We start from the raw sequence: 9,483 nt of genomic DNA, 5'->3' as shown, positions 1-9,483 counted from the left end.
ACCCTCACACGTTGTAAGACTTGCCATGCAACATGGCATGGAAAACGAAGAAAATGCAGTTGCAACTATTGTTGGAAAAGTATTGCCTGTATTCTTTCCAAATTTGACATTTTACGAGGAGGGATGTGTTGTCATTAATCAAGATGAAAAGCCGTTTATGGTAGTTTCACCAGACGGCAGTTTGAGAGAGGACACGTCCCTTAGTTCAACTAAAACAGCAGTGGAGATCAAATGTCCTGTAAATAAAGTACACTCTCAATTCCCACCGCGATATCTGTTACAATGCCTTTGCGAAATTCAGGCATTAGAAGTCGACAACTTGGTATTTGTAAGTTGGACACCCCAAGAAACAAATATATTCATGGTGGGGCGAGATGATAGCCTTTATAAGAAAGCATTGAATTATCAAAACAATTGTTTTGTGACAATGAAAAGAAGCCAACTAAGTTAAACGAAGAACAAAGGCTATTAAAAGTAGAGATCTCAAACAAAAGCAAGGACATTCGTCTCGTTGCAAGACTTTCCTCGTCATTTGTTTCAGAGAGTGAAAATAACATTTACAATTCAAATTCACTCGAGCTGAAAAAAGTACAGGAACTACTAAAGGACATCAAGAATCTGACTAAAAACCAATATAAACTCAAACGAGAACGAGTATGTGAAGCTATGGTCTTTTTGGTAGCAGGACTTGATAGAGGCTGGAAAAGAATCAGGTTAGAAGTGCGCCAGTTTGCTGGTTCTCAAAAGGCTGTAGTTTAAGCACTGAAAACCTAGGCTTGATTGTAGAAGAGGTACATACTAATTGTCACAATCAAGGAATTCCTATTCCTTGTCAGTTTTTTGATGGGCAATGGCACGGGCTTGTAACACGCTCCAAAGATAGACACCCATTGACAGTTTTGCAATTACAAAAAGATGTTTGGAAAGAAGTAGAACAGAAGAAGAAAACTGACATCATAGCTAAATTCAAACAAATGAACAAAGATATTACATGTATCCTGCGATTCAAAGGCCAGAATGACACGGAAAATGCCAGAAAAGTGATTGAACTATCAAATGGAGGTATTAGACTCCCACAAAATCCAATCAATAAGAAGCAATATAACTTCAAAAAGAAAGGAAAGGAATCAATAAACAGCACAAGTTCAACTCTTGCCGATGTCATCCGTGACGCAGTGAAGGAAGTACAAAACATTGGTGATAGTGTCTTAAATATGACAGCTATCAGCGAGGGTTTAGAGATGGACGTGATTGCAAGTAATATAGCTGAAGAAGAGTGGGCGCTAGAACTAGCAAGATGTCAAGATGATACATCAGAAGAAACCAGTCACGTCCCTTTGAATGGAAATCGAGAAGAAACCCAATGTGAAGTATGTTCTCAAGACAGAGGAACGCCATCACAAGGTGTTAGTTCAAAGCTTGATTTTGAAATTCAAGATATGGAATGTATACTTAACCTTTGCAATAAAAAAGAAAAGTGGAACAGCAACACCCCTGTTCAACTTCTTGAGTACTTCTCATCGGCAGAGAAGCTTAATTGTTTCCTTGATGTAGAGTTGCGCGCAGATATACGGTATCTGAAGAAGACAAAGTCCTGTAAAATCAAAGAATCAGTTGCCAAATCTGTGAAATTACAAGACCTTGCCAAACTTTTTGGTTTAGAGACAAACCTATGGCTATCTAATGGCTCGGGGAATGCAAAGAGCAAAACACGTGCCAAAAAGGTCAAATCTCTATCTGAGCTCTCTGCGGCTACAGTTTCAAAAATACCAAAATTTTTCCTTAACATTATTTATGCAGAGATGATATGGCCTGAGAAAATTAATAGCTGGGAGTCCGAAGTCAGGAATGTCACAGTAGAAGGAAATGATAATGCTTGGTTCTATAAACCCGAGTTTAGTCCTGTCAGGAAACAATTTGAAGTGCGATGCATCGACTCCACACATCTACTTACTAGAACTAGAAGTAAGACCTGTAAAGGAGGAATAGAAAATTTGACCAACGACAGTTGGATGAAAGTTGCCCGTTCTGGTAAAACTCTCTTGACACCAGTTATGATACAGGAAATAGTGGACCCAATGTCAGTGTCTATGGCTATAACACATTTTTCAGAACAAGGAGAATCAGTTATGAGATTAGATGGGGATATTGCAAGTGCTGATCTTTGTTGTGACGTGCGCATGTGGTGGCATGCAGAAGATGAACCTGGAATTAACTCAACAGAAAGGATGAATTTGAGAAGGCGTCTCTTGAACCATATTCAATTTAACGAATTTCCTCCACCCACTATGTACATTGGGGGATGGCCATGTCAGCTATGGGAAGCAATACTTTCTAGTATTGATGCAAAAGCATGATTGTATTCTTTTTGTCACCGAGGTTCTTATAATGTCAGGGCATTTAGCAGTATGACTGGGGAGACATTTTTCTCTGAATTGACCATGAATGACAGGAGAGGACAGGGAACAGTGTCTTGTCAAGAGTTTGGCCAATTCATCGGAAATACAATCGAGCAAGTCCAAATACGACTAGACCCTGAAAGGTATGGTAATAAAAAGGAATTTACACTTACAAGTGATAATCTAACAATTTAATGACTATGTTCCCTCATATTTTGATTAATTAAAGAATATTTTCTAGAGATCTAAACAAAATGTTTTACGTACGGCATTGCATTACTTGGAAATGCTATATAGTTTTCTCTTCAAAGTCACAAAGTGAAATTCACAATGTATGATGAACATGAAAAACTTGATAGATGTTCACTGATTGATTTAATGATTCTAATTCTTCAAAAATATTATCTATTACTTCTTTTAGGCCATTTTCCTATCGTACTAAACGGTCCACAGTTTACCACTTGGTTGACAGTACTGACTCAGTAGATCAGGAAAGCATCCATGTCTCCAGTAGAAAGTATATGCATGAAATGCCAACAGATATCACTCTCAAGTACGTCTCTATTTTATTACAGATTCCTTAAGAGATTAATTTAAGAGCAGCGATTTCAAAAATAATTGAACACCCTATTCATATTTAATTTTACGGGACAAAAATCCAAAATTTTTCCCCACATAGTATAATTAAAACGCTTGTAATATTTTCCCTGCTTATACGTATAATAAAAACTATCTTGGTTTAGTAAACTATAACCTTTTTTTTTCATGTTTGTCTGAATTATATTCCAATTTCAGAGATCATCCTTTTGATAAAGAGCAACGGAAACGGGTATGTGGAAGGCGTCAGACTGGAACAGTAGTCACGGAGAGAAATTCGTTACAGAAGGGGTCGCTGGGTGTTAGATGGGAAAAGGCACGCTGTAATCAATCAAAAATCTTGCCAACTGCAAAAATGGGGTTATTGTAATTACATGTTGCATAAGTTCATGTAAAGTATGAGTGTATAATAAATTGATATAAACTTTAAGTAAATCAGTAATTTATTTTTAAAAAGTTTTATATTTCACATGTATAAAAACGAGAACATTTGCAAGTATTGGTGTGAGGTCAAATCTCCATTTCCTTTAATGAAGAATTTGCTGGTCAGGAACTACCAAAGATGGAAAACAAGATGTGTTTGTGAAACACTATGCGCCCGGCGGCAACAAAAATCTAAAAAGCTATTTCTAGCATACTAGCAAAGGTAACAGTCAAGGTCACATGGTCATTGACCTTGGTGTCATTTGAAAGACCTTGATTAGTTGAGTATGCACACCAAATATGAAGTCTATATCTTTTATGGTTCAAAAGTTATGGTGAAAGGTACGAAAAAGCTATTTTTAGCATCTAGGTCACAGTCAAGGTCACCAGGTCATTGACCTTTGTGTCATTTGAAAGACCTTGATTAGTTGAGTATGCACACCAAATATGAAGTCTCTGTCTTTTATGGTTCAAAAGTTATGGTGAAAGGTATGAAAAAGCTATTTTTAGCATCTAGGTCACAGTCAAGGTCACCAGGTCATTGACCTTGGTGTCATTTGAAAGAACTTAAATAGTGTAGTATGCATAGTAAATATGAAGTCTCTATCTTTTATGGTTCAAAAGTTATGGCGAAGGTTAAAGTTTGCAGACAGAAAGCTATTTTTAGCATATAGGTCATTCAAGGTCATAGGGTCAATAATATTGGTGTCATTTGAAAGCACCTAGTTAGTGAAGTATGCATACCAAATATGAAGTTTCTACCTTTCATGGTTCAAAAGTTATGGCGAAGGTTAAAGTTTGGGGACAAACAAACAAACAAACAGACAGACAGGACAAAAACAATATACGCCTCGGATCTATCGATCCGGGCGCATAAAAAAAAAGATGCAATGGCCAAAATATACTGTGAATTGTTACTTGGATTTGTACATTCTCTTGTGACTATATAATATAAGTTTGTTTGATGCCTAAACGATCTACCACAAGGACATTTATGATTTTTTCCTCTGTGTGAGTGGTCATGTGATCCAGATGTGCTTGTTATTTTCTTGACGACAGTCCACAAATTTCACATTTGAACTGGGGTTCCTCGTGGTTTTTTATGTGACCATTCAAATCAGCTTTAATAGGGAACTTTTTCCCACATCGATCACGTGTAAATTCTTTTTCTTCGTCATGCACGGAACATCTGTAAATATGAAAAGAAAACATGTATGGAATAGGCAGAAATAGATCGAGAAGAGCCATTATTTTTAAATACCATTATGGCCACAGACAATGAAAACATTTTCAGAACATTGTACGTATTTTACACTTACAAGAATAGTTCTAGAGAAATATACATTTAGTTAACATTTTCATATTAACCTCTCGTTCAAGGGCATTAAGCAACCCCCCCCCCTCCCACCACCACCACCTGCGGCGGCTGTAAAAGTTAAAGATTTAATATGCAAAAAAAATTCTAATAAAGTATATAATTACCTGTGTCTTTTCAGATTAGCTCTGCTATAGAATTTCTTTCCACAACACATGAAGGGCGCCTTCCCCTCATGTCCTTTCTCATGGTCGTAGACCGCGGACCTACTACGGAGCACTTTCCCACAGTATTTACAAATTTTTTTATCCATCTTGTGCTTCAAAATATAAAGATTTTTAAAAATTGTTTATCTGTATTTCTGCATCTGAAATTGCATAATTCTTACCAATATTTAATTCTGATCGTGGGACTGATCGTTACATTTTGTATCGTGGTTACTGATCATTTCTCATGAAACAACATTTTGAGTAGTTTTTAGCTCTACTGGTCAGAGACCAGAAGAGCTTATGCGATAGTAATGCGTCCGGCGTTCGTCCGTCTGTCTGTCCGTCTGTCTGTAAACAATTTTTCAAAATGCTACTCCTCCTACAGTTTTGGTCTAATTTCAATATAACTTGGCACACAAGTAGAATACACTAAGATACATAATTCTGTGTATCGGTTTTTGATTTCGATGAACGGTGTTGCCGTGGTTACTAAAAATAAATTTATTATCTTTTTACTATGTAAAACGCACTGAATTCCATTAAATGGCCAATGAATTGTAAAAGATATCAATCGCGAGCAACTTTGGCTGAGTCGGAGATTGTTCACGAATGATAAATTTATTATATTTTTTACTATGTAAAACGCACTGAATTCCATTAAATGGCCAATGAATTGGCACGAATGTTCTCGCTATACGCTCAAAACTCCCAACATTATTGGACTAACATCGTATCTGTTGTGAAAATCATTATACTTTGGCGAGGGTTAGATGGTGAAAGACATAGAAGAAAGTATTACTTACTGTTCAAATTTCCCCCGAAGTGAAACTTCAATACGCCATATTTCCGTGGAACTAATCAATCGCGTATCACGTGGTCTGCCAGAGTGAACATGATTTCTCAAGAATCTGAGATTTCACTCTTAGATAAACATGACTTACTTTGTTATTTTTAGTTTGAAAGTACACCAAGAGACGAAATACTCAGTAATTGAGTCTCAGAAATCCCACCTAGTCATAAGCAAAATTTACACCTGGACGGAGAATGATATTTCAAGAAGGTTCACAAATAAAGTCTTACTGGTTCCAGTGGGACAATTATTTTTCAAGACAATACTTTGTACAGAAAATGGCTTTACGCTAACACCATGTCAACCCTGTCAATCAAGCAATCCACCAACCCGCACTCCTCAGGCTCCAATGAAATAATATTGTTGGCGCTCCTCTAGAAAGAGTTGCTCTGGATAGTGTAGGTCCCTTGAAAAAAAAGAAAAAGTCATATTTTAGTCGTTGCCGATTATTTTACTAGATGGACTGAGGCTTTTGCCCTTCAAAGTATTGAAGCAAAAACAGTTACAAGTGTATTTCTCAATGAGTTTGAAGATTTGGTGTCCTCGTCAAGAACATACTGACCAAGGTAAACAATTTTAAGGGAAGTCGACGGAAAGACAAAATATTTACATCCACTAAAGTTTTCTTCCTTTATTTCTTATAAAAAAATACTGCTTTAATCTCTCCATAAACAAGTCACTATTCCTAACAAAGATATCCGGTTTTTCTCTGCCCGCGTATGAATATACACATTCTTTGGACTACTTTTTAAAAGTACATCTACATATAAACAAACGTATTTTGACGGTGCTTATTATCGTGTCAGTCGAAATTTTAATAAAAATGAAAAAAAAATCTTCATTTTGTTGCCATTTTTTGTTTCATTTCATTTCCAATGTAACTGTATACACAATCGTCTGCAAATGTGATGTATATTTCCATACAATGGATTGTTCTCCTCAGAGCCAGCATCAGTTTGGTCACTTTGGTTTTGGTGAAATAGAAATGGAGTTTGACGATTTCGAGTTTGAGACAATTGATTTTCTTAGACATGTTGTGCAGTAGTCAATTAGAAGATATTACAGAAAACCTTAGTATCCCTGCCTTATCTGACCTCTCCAAGCCTGAGACCCCTGCCACCCCCCTCAACGTGCAAAAATCAGGCATTAGATTTAAAGAAAGTACAGACGACGATGTGAACAGGTTGTTTGAAGTTCGCCAAACTCCTGGGACCAAGAAAAACACTAACTGGGGATGTAAATGTTTCAAGGTAAATACATGTAAGATGGGAAATTAAAAAATGTTTAAAGCAATACACAAACAAGATGTGTTTGTGAAACACTATGCGCCCGGCGTCAACGAAGTTCTAAAAAGCTACTTTTTGTATACAGGTCACTGTCAAGGTCACAAGGTCATTGACCTTGGTGTTGTTTGTAAGAACTTAATTAGTGGGGTATGCATACTAAATATGAAGTCCTTATCTCCTATGGTTCAAAAGTTATGGCAAAAAGTGGAAAAAGCTATTTTTAGCATAAAGGTCACAGTCAAGGTCACATGGTCATTGACCTTGGTGTTGTTTGAAAGAACTTTATTAGTGGAGTATGCATGCTAAATATGAAGTCCCTATCTCCTATGGTTCAAAAGTTATGGCAAAAAGTGGAAAAAGCTATTTTTAGCATAAAGGTCACAGTCAAGGTCACAAGGTCATTGACCTTGATGTCATTTGAAGGAACCTTATTAGTGGTGTATGCATACCAAATATGAAGTCTCTATCTCTTATGGTTCAAAAGTTATGACAAACAGTTGAAAAACCTATTTTTAGCATATAGGTCACAGTCAAGGTCACAAGGTCATTGACCTTTTGTAAGAACTTTATTAGAGGAGTATGCATACCAAATATGAAGTCTCCACTCTCATGGTTCAAAAGTTATGACAAACAGTTGAAAAACCTATTTTTAGCATATAGGTCACAGTCAAGGTCACAAGATCATTGACCTTGATGTCATTTGAAAGAACTTTATTAGAGGAGTATGCATACCAAATATGAAGTCTCTATCTCTTACGGTTCAAAAGTTTTGGCGAAGGTTAAAGTTGACAACAGACAAACAGACAGGACAAAAACAATATGCGCCCCGAAAAAATTCGGGCGCATAAAAAGTAAATTCTATTTTCATATAAATGGAAAATTGGCATTACTTTTCATTTCTAATTTTTAAAAAAGCCAACAACAGGGATTGAACCTGTTCCTCATTCCTTTTTGTAAAGGAAAGTGTGCGCCAATACACCATGTCAGCATTTAAATGTGAAATGAATATGTTATATCAATATTTCTGTCCAAAATAAATCTCGTATGCAGTAGAAGTCTAACAAAAACATTCCATGCATAATTAATTTAGGATATATCTTGTCTTGAATATTAGACTGGAGCTTTGAGAGAAGAAGGGAGCCTGTAGATTTAGAAGCAATATCACCAAGTCAACTTAATAGTCTCCTTGAGAAATTTTACTGTGAGGCAAGGCCCTTAAAAGATGGGGAACTTTATCATAAAAATACATTGAAAAATTTGAGAGGGGCTATAAACCTAAAATTGGCGGACCTGAAGAGAAACATAGACATTGTTAAAGACAAAGATTTTAAACATCTAATGGAGTCCTACATGGATTGTTGAAAGAGCGTGTTAGGGAGGGCACCTCAAAATCAACACAACACAAAGACCTGATCGAAAAATGTGATATGGAAAAAAAATATCTACTTACTTCAAGGATGCGCAACTTAACCCAATCATTCTCCGACAATGCGTCTACTTCAATATTGCAATCCACTTCATTTCTAGGGTCCAAGAATTTCATCACCAACTGAAGTTGGATTCATTCTCTTTTCAATCCGATGACATAGGTGCATACGTTACACTTAGCCACGAAATACAGCAAAAAGAATCACCAAGGTGGTTTAGGAAATGTGGAAATGAACACTGATAAACGCATGTATGCTACAGATACTGATTCGTGCCCTATTAACTATTAATTGAAAAAGCAGATGAATCAACCTCATCCCTTTTCAATAAATACAACTCAGAATCCGTTTCCCTACCAAAAGAATACATCAAAATGGTACCTAGATGCCCCGCTTTCCAAACGAACATTTTCAAACTTCATGAAAGAAATCAGCAAGGCGGCATGCCTTTCACGCATATATACAGGACATTGTCTAAGGGCCACTGCCATACAACAGCAGAACGATGAGGGCTACGAAGCTAGACATATCATGTATATGTCAGACCATAAAAATGAGGGGTCCCTGAGGTCGTATAATAGAAATATATCATCGGCCCAGAAAAAAAATCTTACCTGCACTTTGTCCAAAATAATGAATCCTACAATAAATGAACAAGTCGGTAGGCCGGCCTACCTCAGAATCCGAATTTCCTCGACCTGATCAACCATTTGCAACTCATGGAACTGTAGTACCTGCTGTTACCGGTCTCTCATCGCAATCTTTCAACAACCTTGCGTTGAACAGCAAATCTTCCAACCGAAGCTCAGCACTTGTTCAGAATTCGTCATTTCTGAACTGTGAAGTCCATTTCCACCATCGCCACATTGTGCAGGAGCCAAATCACACAGACTAAAAAAAACACTGCGCGACCTACTTAGATGCAGCAAATTAAAACGTTGCAAACTTACTTCTTGATTGACTGTTTAAAAAAATGT

The 9,483-nt window shown here is 36.8% G+C and overlaps 1 long non-coding RNA gene across 1 annotated transcript; it reads left to right on the top strand.

Moving 5' to 3' along the window:
* Window positions 1-2,419: 2,419 nt before the first annotated feature.
* On the top strand, window positions 2,420-3,311 carry LOC134282854 (uncharacterized). The gene is made up of 3 exons (XR_009995370.1): window positions 2,420-2,542; window positions 2,853-2,952; window positions 3,195-3,311. It is a non-coding gene; the product is annotated as an uncharacterized LOC134282854 (long non-coding RNA).
* Window positions 3,312-9,483: the final 6,172 nt, after the last annotated feature.

Source organism: Saccostrea cucullata, unplaced genomic scaffold, assembly GCF_032062105.1.
Source record: "Saccostrea cucullata isolate Sc308-1 unplaced genomic scaffold, CSIRO_AGI_Scuc_v1 ctg406, whole genome shotgun sequence".
Taxonomy (NCBI): Eukaryota; Metazoa; Mollusca; class Bivalvia; order Ostreida; family Ostreidae; genus Saccostrea; species Saccostrea cuccullata.
Note: the sequence above shows the minus strand (reverse complement) of the source record. Positions and strands in the feature narration are given on the sequence as shown.